Source organism: Rhea americana, unplaced genomic scaffold (assembly GCF_003343005.1).
Source record: "Rhea americana isolate MKP2758 unplaced genomic scaffold, rheAme1 scaffold_10, whole genome shotgun sequence".
NCBI classification, from domain to species: domain Eukaryota; kingdom Metazoa; phylum Chordata; class Aves; order Rheiformes; family Rheidae; genus Rhea; species Rhea americana.
Window position 1 is genome coordinate 2193032 of NW_028185039.1, and position 18977 is coordinate 2212008.

General features: G+C 37.3%; 2 protein-coding genes and 1 non-coding gene across 4 annotated transcripts in view; 2 read left to right on the forward strand and 1 right to left on the reverse strand.

The window, feature by feature from the left end:
• The window catches only part of CHLSN (cholesin), a 131032-nt gene that overhangs the window by 53891 nt on the left and 58164 nt on the right, over window positions 1–18977 (forward strand). The window lies entirely within an intron of this gene.
• GPR146 (G protein-coupled receptor 146) overlaps window positions 1–18977 on the reverse strand; it is a 52727-nt gene that overhangs the window by 10717 nt on the left and 23033 nt on the right. The window contains exon 3 of one of the 2 annotated variants that reach the window (XM_085301372.1): window positions 17354–17395. The gene's annotated coding sequence lies outside the window, so the exon portion shown is untranslated. Of the gene's footprint in view, window positions 1–3487; window positions 3596–17353; window positions 17396–18977 lie in introns of those variants that run through there. The other variant, XM_085301400.1, reaches the window with a different exon arrangement.
• TRNAL-UAG (transfer RNA leucine (anticodon UAG)) lies at window positions 14299–14380 on the forward strand. Its single transcript has one exon. It is a non-coding gene; the product is annotated as a tRNA-Leu (tRNA).

The following is an 18977-nucleotide window of genomic DNA, read 5'->3' on the forward strand; positions in this document are numbered from 1 at the left end:
AAGTATTTAGGCTAATAATTTTTCTGACTTAATGAATGGAATGAACCAGTTAGGCAGTTTCATAAAAGTCTTTATTATATAATCAACTATATAATCACAAATATTTAATAAAGTATTCGTCCCCAATATCTACAGACACCTAAGCAGTAGAATAACATGGTAGTTAAGACTGGCTTTGAGGGAAAAATGTGTTTATGATATAGGAAAAAATGGAATGTGTATATCAAGATCATGAGATCTTAGAGAAAAAAATAAAATTTTCTATTGAGCTTTTTTAGAATTTGAGGAAAACATAAAATTTGCAAAATAGTTTTATAGTAAAGCCTATGAAATATTCTGGCTGTTTATAAAATAGGTCATTAGCCTTTTACAGGCTAGCAGGTGGCTAGATATCTCAATTTCTACCATTTTGGATTTATTCAGGATTCCCACAGTAAGGAATATACATAAACAATATGCTTCTGGTCCATTTAAATCAATGTTGCTCTGTTAGAAAAGCCCCATTCTYGCTAATCAAAATTAGTGCAAATTCTGCCTTTTCTCGATACTGTGGGCTGAACTTATCCCGAGGAAAGAGAGTCAAAGGCACACAGCCTCTCCTGGAATTACCTTGTAAATGAGTTGGCGCAGTGACTTGGCAGGGTGGAAGCAGCTGGTCTTATCTTAATGCAGTATTTGTTAGCTTCACGCATGCTCCGACTTTGTGACGGGGAGCGCGGCTCAAAGCTGGCAGTGTAAAAAACATTCCCAGCAGATATTTTGCTGCCAGTTGCCAGGACTGACAGGAGGCACAGATGGCAGTTTTCCTGGAAATCATCATATGGTGGCACTTCCTATCAGAAACGAGTGACCCAACAGGGCGGCGCGCTGACCGCGTAGGAAACTCTTGTGCAACAGCCTCAGACGGCAGTGACCACACGTTTCCAGTAAATGCAGAAATATTGACCTAGCTCTTTCCCAGATGATGTTTATGAGAATGAGTAGGAAACTGGTTTGGGCTGACTTAGAGCCCCTCAGCTGGGCTGAACTGAGGCTGAAATGACTTMAAAACTTGTCACATCCGTTGAAGATAAACAGATACCTTCCTGATAATTGTCAGCAAAAGTCGGAGACATCTTGTTCTGGCACTCGTTTTAATTTCTSTAGCTTGGTGAAGGAAATAGTGTTTACTAGCTGTGTCTAAGAGCCGAATTTATACATTTGATTTATGTTTCAGTTTATGATGTCTGAATCAAATACTGTCATTGAATGTTTTAGGAAGGTTAGTATTATCTTAGTACGGATCTAAGAACGGCTGCTAGTAGACTGTAAAATTTGGACTAGGAGTTTTCATTCACCCAGGGACTGTTGACTGGTGTTGACTGGACGGGTTTCTGGTTTGGTCCTCTTCTACTTGTACCTCCCCACTCTGCTTTATGAGGGACAGGATTCTTATTGCTTGTTCATCAAAATTTTCTACCAGTAATCTTACTTTCGTACAAGGCTCCCCATTACACCTGTATGTATGTAATGACCCTTCCGCCACACTCCACAAAGCCAGTAACRACCTTTAACAGTTTCTGTGGTAGGGCATCTCCGAAGTGTTTGACACATTTGAGGATCTGGTGTTCTGCAATTTGACTCCCTAGCTATACTTGCCTAARTATGTGTGGATGGTTTCTTAGTCTGTATCAGTATGAAGGTGTACAAATGCTTCCACAGTGACAAAACTGAAAGTAGTTTGCGGGGAGGAGGGGGAAGACATGCTACAGAATCTGGGGCCTGTGTAAGCCAGGACTCTGTAAACCAGGTCTCCCATTGCAAAACCGGCTGTGAAGTTGCACTGTGAGTATACTAACTATAGCCACTGACAGTTACCCCACACTGTATCCAACCATGGTATTTTGGGGAGCCCTCATTTGGATTTTTACAAAATATTGAGACTATTGACATTTAGAAAATACCAGTGCTTATTAATTTTACTGCATAAATTGATATATTATAYTGCAATTACTGATTTTTACTTTAAATATATTTCTGAATTTTTCTTGCAATCCCTGATAGCTACCCATGCTTTTAAAAATCTTTCATGCTGCAGGAAGAAAATATGAAWTTTTGTAGCAGATTTTGTTTTACAGGAGCTGTACAGAACCTTGATTATAAATTTATTTTGAATATCTGCTTCCTCTTTTGCTAATAGGTGGAAGCCCAAGGAGTAATTAGTTTGTCACAGAACCAGTTTCTTAGTAATGATTGATAAATGGTTGCTTTTACATAGCCCACAGACAGAGGGTGCATACCGGTGCTAAACCACAGCTTGCAGGGAGGTCACTATAGCCTACTATGCCATCTTCATTTAAGTAAGCATTACATGTTTTAGCTGTTGTGGAAATATGCACAATCTGCTGATCAACTCTATCTGTTATTCAGATCTTGAACAGAGAAGTTCAAATGAATCATTCTGATGTGCAGGTTACAGAGACAGACATGTAAATGAATCATTTTGTCTAGAACATTTGATTAACATTTGGCAGTTTTATTAATTTCAGAACAAGTCCAGCTTCTGTTGGAATGTATGGGATACTTTTTTGAGTTAAATGCTGATTGAATTGGGCCAGTCAAATACATAAAGAATGTGATGTGARCATGGGAAATAGTGTGCTGCCTTTTAGTGCTGCTTTAGCATTTATATAAAACGGAATAAAAGTTCCGCTGACAGACCCCTGAAGCAGAGGAGGTCTTCTGCTAAGTACAGTAGAAAATAGCTGTGCAAATATCATGTTGATGCGCATAGGTAAAAATCCTTATGGAGGCTAAAAAAGACAACAGGCACTCTGCTAATTCAAAGTTCTGCTGAAAGCAGCCTGAAAATTTTTGGTGCTTTGAAGTTTGCCTTTGGCTTACCTTTCTTTATAATATAAATGAAAATACAGCTTAATTGTGATTGATTAGTTTCTGCACTATCTTCTAGCTACTTTGCAGTAAGATTTCACAGTGCAGTYTGCTGTGCATTTTACTATTATTCTACGAATAGAAGATTCGTAAGTATCTCACTTTCTTGCTTCCACTGAAAATTCTTTTTAGTAAAGACTTACTACATTAACTTTGGACTAATTCCTTTAGTAATATACTTGCAGATTTAATATAGGCAGAAAAATTAAGAGCTCATATATTCACAGCAACTAATACAAAAATTAAAAGCACCTGTTAAGTACATATAAGAAACAGTTAAGTGAGAAATACAGCCTAATGTTGCAAAAGAGAAGGAAAATTGATATGCATAAGAAAAACCCTACTGCACATTATTCTGGACAACCAGATAAAGCAGCAGCATGCCAGACTCAAACAATGAAGTTTTCTTTTTCTGTCATCTAAAAACTGAATACTGTTTTCTCACAATGGAGCTGTTCATCCCCACTGATGCAAGGTTTATATCCATTAGTCTAAATTGCTGGCAGGCTCTTACAAATCAAAAGCAATCTAAACGGTGAACTGCTTAAAATCTCACCTGGTAGGCACTGCCTTGTTGTTTGATACTGTGTGTCTTGATGGCTGGCAGAAACATTTTGCCCATTAAGTCTGAACCTTTTCAAAGCAAGCTCAGCAGAAGCTCCAATATCTCATTTCTCTAGTGAGGGCAAACAATAGGAGAGCTTAGGAAGAGACCGCTGACTCCRCTGCAGCAGCCCTGCTAGCGGCACCCGGCTCTATTTACATGTGACTTCCCCCGCACATACATACACACATAATCCTTTAAGCTTTAGCTGCATGCTTCTATTGGCGGAGAGACCCGTTACAAAAACAAGTCCTCCACAGTGGTATCGCAGAGTGATTACGGCAGAAGAGTGAAGGGACGTTAATCAAAGGGCCCGATCCCCGTCGGAAGGGGTGTTTGCTGTACCGTGCTCTTAATCGTGGCAGGGTATTTTTAATACACAAACTGAAAAGACATCGTTGCCATTTGAGAAYAGTTCAACCTTCAGTATAGTTGCGTAACAGAAGACAAATAATGGCCGCATCTAATTGCGAGAGCTTTTTTTGGCACGAGGAAAGAATTTTTACCATAGAAGTAGCTATTCTGCAAAGCCATGCACGTTCACAGTATAATAAACCATCCTCCCTGGCAAAATGAGCCAAACTGGCAAAAATACTGGCAAAAAAAATACTGATAACAATTCTATTTTCTTTGGCACTTCTGCTCTCACGGCTGTCTTGGTCAGGAGTCATACCCCTTCATACCTTTGAAAAACAGTATTATTTACCAGGAGCTTGTAACATCCCCTTGTCCTCTATGGAGCTTAGATCCCAATGAATATTACAGCCGGAAAAGAGCCAATGTATGCTTTAAAATGTACTTTACTAGTAGACCTCAGGATTAGTTTAAGCAATCCAAAAGAACATTTTAATAAAAAAATAACCTGCAAGGAAAATGTTTTCTACTGCTACAGCATTATTAGCATAATGAGATTTTAGGTAAATATAAATTCTTTCTATTTGAATAAAAAGTGTGTAATATCATGATTCTGTGTACTTAACTTGAATACAAATAGCCCTCTAAATAATTTGCCTTTTTAAACTGTAATGAAGAATTAATTTATGATTTCCTCCCTCCCTCCCCGCGTCCCTCCCAAAGCAGTGAAGTGCAGTAGATGCATTACTTATTAACCAAAAAGGAGTTGACCCTTAAAATGAATGAATAATTTGACACCTATATTTTACTTAGTAAATGTAATATACATGTGCRGTTTTTTATTCTAGGTCATTAGTTGCTTTTTTCTTTTTCTTACAGTTTCTTGTAAGCTGAAACATAGACTTAAGGTAACATCTGAAAACTTATTGTCATTACATTGTAATGACTTATGTTCTTACAATGTAAGTATTTGCGTAGTTCAATTATTCTGTTGTTCATTGTGGCTAGTTTTTACCATTCATATTAAAATAAAAAATTCTCTTTCCATTTACAGTCTTTGCAACATAGCAGCTCTGCTTGTAGGTCCCACTGTGTTAGTATTTTCCATTATATACTCTATTATTAGGGGTTTGGCAATTTGTTAAATAAGCACTACTTTTTAAATCTTGGAAGTAATACTCCTATGAGAAAGCAATCTGGGCTGGCCTCACAGTTTATCGCTGTTTTTGTTAAGCCACGATATATGGTTTTATTTTGAAACACACAGTGAAACTCCTAAACTGTGGTGATTTATGTTTGATAAAATACCAGTGACAGCGTGTATGGAGTTTAAGATGAACTGTGCTTTATTGTTGAAATTCAGACCCCATGTACTTTAGCATATAACCTTTTTGAGGGGATAAATGCAGAAACTGAGAGATGGAGTGATACTCCCTCAGTCTCCAGGAAGTCTAAAAGGCCATAATGTGGCTCCTTCGCATCTGCTGTTTTCTTTGTTTTACGGTGGTGACTTTGTGCTCTTGCAAGCCCAGCTAGTGCCTCACTTGTTGCACTTTGCCGTGCCCACAACCCAGTAGTCCGTACATTATCCCAGCTCGGTTTGTCTGGCACTCTTCCCCTAAGGCTTTGAATGTAAGGATATACAATCCCTACACAGTTACACTATGTAATTATCACTCAGGCTTTGAGCACTCAGAGTAACTTGGGGTAATTGTGGAGCAGGAGAGGGACTGAAATGTTTTAACAAAAAAAGGCCAAATGTTTTAACCATATCCTCACTTGTGGGACTTGCCCAGGTATTTCCTGTGCCCTCGCCTGCCCCGGGGGCTTTGTGCAGTGCCTCTCCCTTCTGTCCAGGCAGCTGCGGTGGCATTGGGCAACATGGTCAACAAGGTGATGGACAGTTGCTTCAGTGATTATGTTTCTTTGCCTCATTGCAAAGTGCCAGCATAACTGAAAGTGGAGAATTTTTTTATGACTTCCCCAGCAAGAAAAATAGCCCATACTTAAAGCACCTTTGAACATAAATCAGATAGCTTTTCTTTGTTCATGGCCATRGTTTGGCTGGATAGGAATCCAGTGTAAGTATGAGACATAAGCAGTTTTCCTTTATTTCCACCTACCAGAAGGAATCACAGGCACCTGGGGGCTCTCCTCACATACTTAATTTTCAGGTACATCACATTGCTGATATTGGCTTGATTGCTATGCTGGATTAAATAGGACCCCCCCCACACACAMACTGAAATACAGTTCTCATTGCTGATAGTTTCATGAAGTTAATGCACAGTCATAGAGTTTGTAATTAGAAGAAACTTCGTTAATGTGAAAGTCTAACTTGAGCAGTGCAGGTTTCTGTTTGCATAATATCTTTGTAGTGGTTCAAATGAAGTTGCAAAGTGAGATGGTGATGTTTCTGAAGTCATGCTATAGCTGATACAACGTTGATATACAATTCTTACAATAGTTTCATTTATAGAAGSTAAATAATAAAAAATCTAATAACTTGTGTTTAGTTCAGCAAGAGAATGAATTTCAAAGGTTAATCTTTTAGGAATGCTTAATACAGTAACATAGACTTAGGTAGAATTAGAACTCCAGTTGAATTAAACAGATCAGAAGGTTAAAGTAAAACTAGTTATTTAGGACTGCGGTTGCTAGAATAATATTTTTATGAGCTAAGTGGTTTTGTTGAGACATCACTGTATGACATTAGTGAATTAGTAGGTATATATTTGGGCCCTTGCAACCCATGTTTACACTGTCTATAAAGTTATTCATATAAAAGGATTAACAGAACTATTTCTCAATATACTTGTATTTCAAGCTAAAATGGTGGTACTTTCAGAGAAATGACAAAAATGCATCAGTTAGCATATGATAAAGAGTTTGTGATGTGGGCAAAGATCTTTTTTGTAAGGTGCTTCTGATTTTATTGCACTGAATCCTTCCAATCTTTGGCTGACACTTTTTTTCATATTTTTCTGTGCTGCTGTTTAAGTGTAGAAATAAAAAGTAATATAGTGTTAATTGGATTAATTCAGGACTGTTTATTTGTGTTTTATTTGATTGTGAGAATTCAGCAAGTTAATATTTGTTTGTTACATGCCTGAAAATGTTTTGGTAATAACTTTAAAAATTTGAAATTGAATTTGTAAATCAGCTCAAGTAAGCAAGAATTGCAAATTTTAGATTAGTTGCTTTAGAACTGTCTTTTATATAAACGTAACATTTAGTCCCTTTCATTTTTTTTTGATCTACTACAATATTTCAGGTTGTAAGATCTTTGAGGGAAAGCTTTAAAAAAGAGACCGCTTTTGTACTTAGGCGGCAACCCAACTGTTCATATRTTCATGCTTTTAGAACCAGCGTCTCAGGTTGCAGAAATTCAACCAGCCTACCCTAAGGGCCGCTAAAAAAACAGGCTTCAGTGGATCTTGCTGTGGCAGTTGGATGTGCTGCTGCCCTGACYGTGTAGTCTCGCTTCTGGCAAAGGTTACCTGCCCCCAGCAGCTTGAGCAGAGACACATGGGTGCCAGAAACGGGCTGCAAAGGTGCACTTCTTTAAGGTGCATTAATCCAAACTCAAGCTGCTGCATGCGTTTGATTTCCCTTGTGCCAGCTCTATCGCAAGAGTGGGAACCTYCTGCAGAGAGTCAGTAGCAGACAGGCTGGGAGAAGCATGAGAACATCGTGAACCATCACAGCTCTTTCCCAGCTAACAGGATTCTGCACCCTGACCTGGTTTTAGTGAAAATCCCTCAGACCAGCTAACTGAGCTTGTTCAGAGGAGTTTTCCAAAAGGAGTGAGAGCTTATCTGATTCACTACAGTAACATGATTCCCCACTCCACCCCTCAAAAACCCCAACCCCCAATATGTGGTTTCAAAAGACATGATTCTRTATTAAAAACATAAGAGATTTGAATTTTCTCATTATGCTAGAGGAAAGTTAACAAAAATTGGTAGTTGCATAGAAGTGGTAGTAATGGGTTAGACAAGAGTAATTCTTCCTTTTCTGTTTGAGATATTTTTACTTGGACATATTTATATTTGAGCTTTAACCTGAATGGCCGAACTACTAAAACTCACTTTTAGGTCATTGTTTATGTGGATGCATTTAGAGACCATTATGGTGCTTCTGTATGCATCTTTTGTTTCTATGTAATTTGGATAATTTTATTAGCTATTGTATGAAAATGTCATTAGACATTAACTTAGTTTATTTAGCAATTGTAGGCTAATTTAAACATACAGAATATAATACATTGCTCCAGACCTTTTCCTGTCAGCAGGCTTTCAGAAGTTTTCTTTTGAAGACCTCAAGTGGTTGGGACAAGGGAGGGCCTTAACCCTGTGCATCTTCTGTAAAGACTACAGGGCAGTCTTCAGATACTGTAGCTCATTTTACAGACAAGGAGAAATGGGAGATAAAGCTTTAGAGAAGGGGAAAGAAACAAGTCCAAGGCTTTACTGTGATCTCTAATAAGTGCTTGAGTGCAGTCTCCCCACTTCTCATCTAAGAATCTTAGATTTAAAGCAACAGGATTGCACACTCCAGACTGTAGTTGACTAGCAGGATTTCATAGGCACCTGACCATGAAATACTCCCTCCAAGCTTCTAAAATCTGCTAGATTGAACATTACTTCTTGAAGTCTTCAAGATTTTGGAGAAATCTTGCCCAACAGTTTCTTAAGATGAGATTATAGTGGTTGAAGAATTATGGCTTTTAAAGGATATTAAAGAAACTTGTAATATACTTCAACTCTAAGAACTAGAGTTAAAGCATCATTTCCTCTGGTTATTCATTTTACTATTGCCACTTACCTTTGTTGATTTGGAAATACAATTTATTAACAAATCTCTCTTTCAGCAGGTGTTTTGGTAGCATAGATCTATTATATGTGTTCTAATCGCAAGCTTGGAAGAGCTGAAGAATGCAACAGAAATATTGACCTAACTGGATAAATATTGGACTGTTTGTAATATGAGAAAATTCAGTAATTATGACTGTTATTATGACTATAAAACCTTTGCTCAAGGAATGAAAATAAACAACATGCACTCTATRTGGAAATGGGAGACAAAATCTTTACATTAATACAGATTCACTGTAGTCTTTTCCCCATAATAATTCTTAACAATTTGGGGATTTTTTTTGTTAACAACTAAAACTATTGAGGGTGTCTGTGGAGTCTAGAAGCTGTGCATAATAAGAGGGCCTTTTTTGCAGTCATTGCACACCAGGAAAACATTTGAGAACCAATAAYGTGTTTACTGTTATAAGCACTATTAGGTGCAGTTCTTAATGTTGCATTGCAGTGGTGTGGCATGTAGGTTGTCCATCTGTCTTTTAACAACATAAGATTTGCTAGCCAGTCTAATTTTGAATCATTCCATATAAAATTTACTTTTAGGTTTACTCTTTGAAGAAAAATGTGGTTGTAAAAAAATGTGTGTCAGAACAAAAGTGATAAAACATCAATTAACTACAGTACAATAACACTGCAAACTAGTTAGGACCATTGTGGAGTGACTCCTTGTTTCTAGATTTAAAGAGGTTTTTCTTTAATATAATCTATAGTTAAATGATTTTCTTAGAGATTGTTCATGTGTTATCTGAACTGGACCAACTCCGTCTACGTTCAGGATTTTCTCTAGAGTATCCTAATACAAAGAGTAGTTGTGTCTTAGAGTCTGACACCAAGTAGAAATAAAAGGCTGAAATAGTATACCACTAACTTGCTTTAATTAGTTGTATGTTTCTATACTTAAGCTTAAAGGGTGGAATTATTGCTTTAAAGACTGCCTACAAAACTAGTGAATGAGCAGCCACTGAGGGTGCCACTTCAAAGGGGAATGCCCAAAAGAGCAACAGAAGGGAAGTTGCTTTACAGTTCCCTAAATTCCTCTTTGCAGTCCAGAGCTTGCGAATGAGGACTAGAATTGGTTATTCTCATTTGTATTTGTTACAGAGCCAGCTCCCTGCAAATAAAACTGATGGTGGAGCAGCCATATTAAGTTCCACCTAAAAACCTCTGCCTAACATAGCTCGATGTGAAAAGAATCATACCTAATCTAAATAGTATTAATTTTATTAATCTTAATTCCTTTGTGGCTAGGGGATATTTCTCACATACAGTCTGCAGACAAGAAACTGATTAAAAATTCTGGGGCTAGTTGCAGCTCTCAGTTGTACTGGTGCAAATCTGAGATTGAAGTCTTTGTAGTTACTCCAGATTTAGACCTTATTGATGAAGCAGCAGAGCAGCTCTTGGCTTCTACTACTATTTATTTTTTCAGATGTTTGTTTACAATCTCACTGTAGCTAATACTAAAGAAGTAGAAAAAGCACAAGAAAACAAATTATTTTTTACAAGGGTGCTCACTAATTTCTTTAGGATCGCTTGAAACTCAAAGAATTGTGCTTTCATGCTGATCATTTCAAGATGCAGGCTACAACTTTGTCACCGTAGAGGATGGCTCCAGCTGGTCAAGCTCCTTTGTGTTGGCCCTTGTGATCTTTGCCTCCGCGTCCCCTTCAGCCGTCCTCCCACACTGCCCGCAACAGTATGCGCTGCCTGTTGTCCCAGTCAGCTGACACTACTGCCTCTGTATCCCTCGTTATTTTCTTCTCTCCGCTGTAGTAACGGCTTTGTCTTTGCTTTGGGACTTCACAGTTTGTGAATAGTAATTCACAATTCATAGTAATTCACCAGCTAGTTCACTAGTTCCTTATGTCCTAAATTCTGGAAGTGCGTTTGCATTGTCTTCAAGTGACTTATTTAAGAATGGTGTCTTCATTTAAAACATAATTAGAACACCAATTTGAGGATAGCTTAAAAAACAAATACTTCATCTCTGTTACTGGTGATATGGGAAGTAAAAAGGATGAAAAAAAGAATTTATGGATTTGACAGTTCAAAACACTTTTACACTTAAACTGTGTGAAATTAGACCTGGAAAAGGGGARCCTGTAGGAAGCATGAAATTCAAAAATGTCACTTGTGCCGTCTTTTATGATACTTTATAATCATTACCTCTTTTAAAAGTCAGTGCATGTAGTCTGCAGCAGCAAATGTTGTCAGTCATTGTGTAATGGAAATTTATAAGAACTAGTATTTAATAACTTGAAATAAGAAGTATCTAGGATAATTTTTGAAATCATTTCACTTGAATTCATTATATATTATAAAAAGTACTAAGATTTTTTTTGTCAAATGACTTTAAATTGATCTCTATATTTCCTTTAGAAAAGAAAATGTAAAAAGTGAGTAATAGAGAAACAGAGTATTCTTCATGTAGCTAAAATTCTAAAGCATAGTGTTGAGAGAAAAAATAGTTATAAATAATTCCATTTCCATATTTATTGCAATGGTGGTTTGAATCTAAATTGCTTTTAAAATTATCTATTTTAGACCTTAATATTGCAAGCAAACTTTGGATAGGTAGATGCATATGAGAGGCAGAACAAAGTACAGAAAGTAATAGATCTTATGTGACTTGGAGTTCTGTCTTAACAGAATTGTTTGTAGTGTTTTTGTTCATTTTTGAAGTGTTTTGGAATATTTTTTTCAACTAAGACTTTTTCCATATATGATAGTTGAGTAGTACCAAACTTGAAACCATCAGACAGCTTTCCTTTGCTTTGTTTAGAAAGATCTCTTTGATTATGCTTRTATTTGAAGTGCACTTGTGGGTAATCATTGAGCATGTACCTGTTTAAACCAAATTCAAAGAATATTACGAATTGACACCTGCTTAAGTCTTTAATTAAAAGTRACTTAATCTCTAAGAATCTCTACATACACAGGCAGAAAGTATATGTGCTTAAAGTATATTCTGGACTGCTATTCATTTAAAAATCAAAGATGGGAAATATAACTGTGCTAGACATTACGATGTTTGACTGGAATCTCTTTTTGTTAGTGTAGCCTAACTTTCTTGATGCTACCAGCCTCTGGGAATGCATTCTTATTAAAAATCATGCATAGAAAAGATAAAAAGAAGATTAGCTAAAAGAAAGTGTATGTCTTTATCAACTATATATATAACATGTTTAAAATAGGCAAATATGGTTGGACATAAAATGGAGAATTACTCCTCGCTTTTGTGATTAGTGTTCTGCCATTATACAGTTGTACTGCCTAGTGTATTATTATTTTGAATCAATGTAAATATATAAGCTGTCATGTATTTTTACCAGTTCTTCAATTTAAAATGCTTCAGCAGAATTGGTCATAAAATTAGTTGGTACTGAACACTGTGTTTACTGGTAATCTATATCTGGGTTCTTTGGTTCACAGGCTATGCTTAATTTAGTCATCTATCTGTATCACTAATTAGTGCACTGAGCCTTCACTTTCCTTTCTCTGCAAAAAAAGTGTAAGCCTTCAGCTAAATTCTCAAATAGGAAAATCTAGTATTTTCTTATTTGGCAGCTGAGGATGGTAGAGGGCATTAAGTGATAATAAGCACAGATTTTTACCTATCGAAGGGGAAAAGAAGGAATAAGTGAAGCCTCTTGCTTCAGTTTTTGCGGCTCTGTATTTTCAGCTATCCCTGCAAAGGACCCATTGATGGCACCCAGAATGATTTTCAGCACAATAGTGTGTCTAATCTCACTTCTRCTTGTGCTCACAGTGAAGTTTGACATGTTTGAGAATCTGAACCTGACTCCCAAGTAACAAGAAGGCATTCAGTAATGAATGGGGGCTGAAGGAGATGTAGCTAATGGAAGAGCCCCCCCTGGAATGGCTGTGGATGGGAAGGTGGCACATATAACGGGGTGGACAGAGGTACGTAAGGGAATCCCAAGGATGCACAGTGAGTTTGGCTTATATGGGCTCAGACATGTGTAACCCTTGTGACATATTCAACTTGTCTATCTTAAATGAGTTGTTGTAATGTCTGTGTTAGGTATATGCTGAATTAAACTAACGGCAAAAATGTGTGAAAATACAGCCAGAAAGGAGATAAATGTTTCTTGAAAAAAACATTGCAGAACTAATGTTTGAGAATACAGTRTTAAAAACATTTGCTTTTGATTTGCCTTTGACCTCCTCCAGAGCTCACAAAAAAGTTTTGGGTAAGAGGAAGAACACTGTGCAAAGAACCTTGGCTTGATTCAAATGTGGCTAGTTGTGGCTACTGTGATTTTAGGATGAAGACTCAATTACTGAAAGGTTGTGTGGAGGGTTTTTTTGGAAAAGTTAAGGAGTTTATTTTGTTTGCTTGTTTATAAGCTTTCTTTTTCCTCTTATGCTGTTGTTTTTTTCTATTGATAGTTTTAAAATATTTTGGATATTGTTTGGGTTATTGTAATCTGCTGTTTAAAACTTTTGAAAGAAAGATTGCATTTGTCCTTGCTGGGGCAAATAATGTAGTGATACCAAGATTCTGATATGATGGTCAAAGAATCATGGTATTTTTCCCTGGGAAGATTAAGCCTAGCATCGTTAAGAGTTACATTCAGGGAGACAGAGCTGAGGTCGTAGATGAAGCTGGTCTTCAAATTATGACATAGGTATTTCATTGTGAGATTTACTGATAACTGTTGACATTGCATATCTAAAATTCATTAAGGTAAATCTTTATGCACTTTCTTGTCTGCGTTGTTTCAGAAAACTATAGCCACCAGTGGTAGATTTCAATTAAAAATTTGAAAGTTTGTGATTATATGCCGTCCACAGCTGTTTTCCATGATTATTTTAAAATTTATTTCAGTACAGTGTTGGCAAATGAATATGTCTACAGTTATCATAGGTAGCAAGAAAAATCAAAACAAGTAAGTTCTGAATGCTTTCTGTTTCTGTTATTTAAAATCTTAACTATTTTTGACAAGACTGAATGAATTCTGGAATAAATCAGGTCACTTTTCCAAGCTCCTGTTCAAAATAGAGTCAGTTATGAGATTAGACCAGATCTTCAAAATTTTTGAGAATGGAGACATTTTTGGGCAACCTGTTCCAATGCTTGATTGTCCCAGTGTTAAAAAAACAACCAATCAAAAAGCAAACAAAAATCCTTTATAATCAATTAGAATGTCTGGTTTCAACTTAACGCCTGTTGCTTCTTGTCAGCTGGTGGAATGACAGGGTGCCTCACTGTAAAAAGCCTGGATCTGTCTTCTCAGTAACTTCCTTGTATATATTGGACAGTTGCTATTAGGTCCTCCTGAAGTCTTCTCTTCTCCAGGCTAAATGAGCCCAGTTCTTCAGCCTCCTGTTCTCACAGGGCAAGTATTTTAGCCCCCTGACTATCTTGGCCCTCAGCTGAACTCACACTGGTTCATTGAAGTCTTTATTTTATTGGGGAATCCAAAACTGGAGACAGTATCCAGATGTAGTCTAACAAGCACTAAGTAAAAAGGGAAAATTACTTTCTTCAATCTRCTGCCTATATAAGGCGGTAGCGTGGCCGAGTGGTCTAAGGCGCTGGATTTAGGCTCCAGTCATTTCGATGGCGTGGGTTCGAATCCCACCGCTGCCAAGAAGTTTTCGGGCAGAAATTGAACCACAGGAAGTTCCACCTGAACATGAGGGGGAATTTCTTCTTCACTGTGAGAGTGACAGAGCACTGGCACAGGTTGCCCAGAGAGGTTGTGGAGTCTCCTTCTCTGGAGATATTCAAGGCCCAGCTGGATGCAACCCTGTCTAACGTGCTCTAGGTGACCCTGCTGAGCAGGCAGGTTGGACTAGATGATCTCCAGAGGTCCCTTCTAACCTTACTGATTTCTATGTTTCTGTTAATACAGCCCAGGATGCAGTTAGCCACCTTTGCTGCCAGGGTACACAGCTGGSTCACTTTCAGCTTGTTGTCCATCAAGACCCTCAGGCCATTTCAGCAGAGCTGCTCCTCAGCTAGTCACTCTGCAGCCTGTATTTTTGCAAGAGGCTATTAATTTCCAGATGGAGGACTTACTACACATTCAGCCCTCAAGTATATTTTCTAATCCTCCCAGTTTAGTGTCATCAGCAGACTTGATGAGAGTATATTCTGTGGTCTACTCCAGGCACTGATAAGGATGTTAAATAAGACAGGTCCCTGTTTAGCCTGCTATATTGACCTCAAGATAGAGTATGACCCACTAACCACAGCCCTCTGAGTCTCGCTATCCAAATGTTTTTCTACCCATCTAGTTTTCCTAACTTGGGTAAAAGCATGTTGTGGGAGACATTGTTGAAAGCCTTGCTAAAGCTGAGATAAATGACATCCACTGCTCTCCCCCTTTCTACAACTGCAGTCATTTTAGGAAGTTAGGTTGGTCAGGCATGATTTATTCTTGGTGAGTCCTTGCAGACTGTTTTCAATCAGTTAATGATAATTGTTTTAAGTCATTCAAATTCAAACACAAAATGTAGATGTTGTAGTTCCTAGTCCATATGAATTTCTTGAGAGTAAAGGAGAAATATATATGTTATTTCTATTTGTCAAAGTGGAATAATCTGAATTGAAGATTGTATGTGGTGTTGTCATGGAATAGGAGTGTTCTGGGGRTTTTTTCTTTGCAAAATTGTATATATTTGGAGATAGGAAACAATGGAAAATCTAGTGATTTGGAGAAGACACAACTACCAGGTACTCTTTATGGGTTTTTCCCCAGGATTATATCATTCATAGTTTTGCCCCTGCTTGACACCTGAACCAAATCTATCTTGAATTCCACACTGCATATGATTCCTTTGAATGTATAATCTGTGAACAAACTCAGTTCTGAGGCAGTTTGTCCTCTCTCTTTTTCGTTAGTAGCATATCTATTATTTTTCCCATTTCCTGGGGAGTAAAGGGCATGCTCCTTGGTGTACCTTTTCCATTGCTGATTTTGCCCACTATTCAGTATGAGGGAAATTTGCATCAAGAAGTGCTGTGAGGAATGATCTGGCTCTTAAAAATCTACTAAAATATCTGATTTTGATAAAGAGCCTAAATTTGAACTTGCAGCCAAGGTTTTAAAAGCTGGTGAATTTGCTGGATGCCAAACAGGTGAATATCAGCATTGGTTCCATTTATTGAGTTAATTTATATTTAAGGTTATTGCTTACACTGGATTTTGGTGTCAGAGATTCAACATATGGAATATGAAAAACACCCTAAACCCAAAGACAGCTTAGTGTAATACCTGACAACATTCTGTCAACCCAGAAAGATCTCATATTCTCTTTCTTGTCATTTTACACACTATTGTCACTAAAATTGTTATGCAGAGAAATTTTCTTCATGCAAAAGAGACTTATGTAAATTCAGATATGTGAAGGCTTAGAAAAGTTTTCATATGTTTCATATACATCTGGGCAATGAGATCAAACTTGTTTTAGTAGAGTGTCTTGCAGGTGTTTAACTTAGAGGAGGCTTCTGTAGGCCAATTGTAGGTTTTAGGATCTCAGGCTTTTTTTAGCAATGGCCTCTTAAAAAGTTGGCTGTCCATGGAGCTGCATGCATGTAATGTGTTTGGCCCTCAGTGGAGACTTTGAATTAGAGGCTTGTCTTGTTATAGCTGACATCTTATTTAATATATCCTTTATGTCTCTATACATAAAGTAGACTCTAAGGTTAGTGTGGTTCAATATATTGAAAGTAACAAAAAACAGACACAGAAAAATTGTAGCATGTTTAAAAAAAATCATAAAATGAAAGAGGAAGTGCATCATTTATTATAACACCATGTAGACTAATGAAAAACATACTGCAGGCTGGAAATTTGTTAAGAGCTGAACTCAGAAAGTTTCCATTCCCAAAAATGCCTTGGGGCCTCTGGCTGAAAACTTGTGGCTAAAGAGGCCCTATGGTAAACTGACATAAAAAATAACTACTCCATAAACATGCAGTTCCTCTTTCACAATAGTTGGAAGAAGTTTTTAAAAGCATTACCAATTGATACTTGACTGTACTTTATCAAAGTAAATGGGAGGTAATGGATTATAGTGACTAGATTATTAAATTGGGAATTAAACACTATGGAGATAGGTACAGTAATGTTGTGCTCATTGTGCGTAGCAGAAAATGAGAAAGATAAAGCGATTTGCCGAGGGCAGCAGAGCAGCACTTGGTATTGGCAGGGCCCTGGATGTTTGCATGGAAGAGTCCTGGCTCCCAGCCCTTTGCTCACTGCCTGAACCAAGGTGAGCGCTTGCCTGCTGCACGCTACGCGGAGCAGGCTGCCAGCCTCCGCCCGGGAGCGTAGGGGACTGCAGCCCCCAAAGATGTGGTAAACTGGCTACGTCTTGCTGTGAGTCTTCTTAGGTGGCTAATTTGTGAGCTTGGAGAAGGAGGCTCGTCTGGGAGCAAATACTGATTACCTGAACTAAATCTGCGGTGAGGACCTGGTCAGGTTTCCAGTACATTTTCAGAGAAGGAAATAGTGGGTCTGGGAGTCCCAATTTTCACAATTATTTTCACTGTTGTAGATTGACGGAAAAAATGGACACARTAACAGTTGCACTATATTGGTATAGCTGTACTTACTAGAGGTGCAGCCCAGAAGGATGTCAGTCCGAGATTGACCCACTGGAGAGAAAAAAGAAAAAAGGCAAGAAAAAGTGAAAAGATTGTCTATAGGTAGTTGAAAGAAATGAAAAAAAACAATTTGATTGAAATAAAAGATACAGATCACACTCATTTTTTTTGTCCTATGTATCACTGTACCATGATTTGTATGGCATTTATCATATACAGTACTTTYGTTCAGTGATTAGAAAATCCAAAACATTATATTTTGCTATGTTTCGTATTGAATTGCTGCATGACRTTGTGATTAGTGACCTCATGACTATAGCTAAAAAGTTGGTAGAAAAATCACTGTACCACAGTAGTGTTATGGTTTTATTTGTATTTGTGAGAACTGAGATTCTTGAATAAAAGCTGTATACTGGTCTAAAAATAGAAACTCACACAATTTCACTCTCCTCTTTGAACATTACATCCTGCGTGGTGGGTTAAAACAAATGTTAGCAGTCCCAGCATGAAATATTTGTCATGTAGTAGGACACTATGACAAACATCAATTTGTTTTTAATTGTAAAAAGTAGTGGTTTGCCATACTGTGTTACACTAATTCACTTTGATTACTGATCTCCTTTGCACACTGTGGAAAAAATATATATTTTAGTAAATCTATATTAAAAAAACTTATTATGTATTTGGCCAACCAAAATTTTTAATCAGTATTTTGGTATGCAGCTGTAATGAATCTAAGACAGAATAAGAATGAAGTAAAGCACTAATTTCCATTTTTCTTGCTGTAAAATRAATGTTTAATATTTTAACAGTAAAGAAGTTTAAATGTTTTAGCTTAGATATATGATTGAACCGTAGTATTTGGAGAGCAAGATAACTTTAAGAATAGATTGTTCTCTCAGTATCAGAGCTGGGTTGTCCCCTAAAGAGAAGGATTAACCCTATTAAGTAAGGGTACTTAATTATGACTGAATTTTAATTTAAGAGGAATACTTTATTTGTGCAAAAATGGTTTAAGATAGCAGCCCCTGCCACTCCATTCTTTTTATATTAGAATTTTATTAAAAGGTGTAATAAAGCCTATGAAAGATTTAATCTCTCACTGATACAGATTTTTCCATCTCCGTTTCTCTGCTGCTATTAATGGTTGTGGTCTTTACAGTCTGCTGCATGGGATATGGTGGGAGCTACCTAGCGTCCTTGTTCAGCTTGGCCTCTGGCCTTGTTTCTCACATACCGTGGCTACCATTTAAGGATGTGAAAAATAAACAGTGTAACCAATATTTTGCTTGCAATTTTAGTTTCATTATTTGGTGAAGAATAGTAAATAGAAGCACTGACTGCTATTATTACAAGGCCTTGAACTTAAGGGAATGGGATTTCCATATATTTGCAAGGGCTAAATTGTATTTGCGATGTGTCACGTAAGTACAAATCACTTAACACTAGCTGTGGTGGTCTTCAGATATGCTGTAGCAGCTGGCTGTTTGATCACAGGTGGCTTATATTCTCCAGCACAAAAATGAAAGTACCCCCGATTCACAGGGAGAAATTGCAGATTTTTCTGATTCTACTTTCATGCAAATTTAGGCTGTGTTGAAGCTCTTACWGAGACAGCTGCTTCATGCTTTAG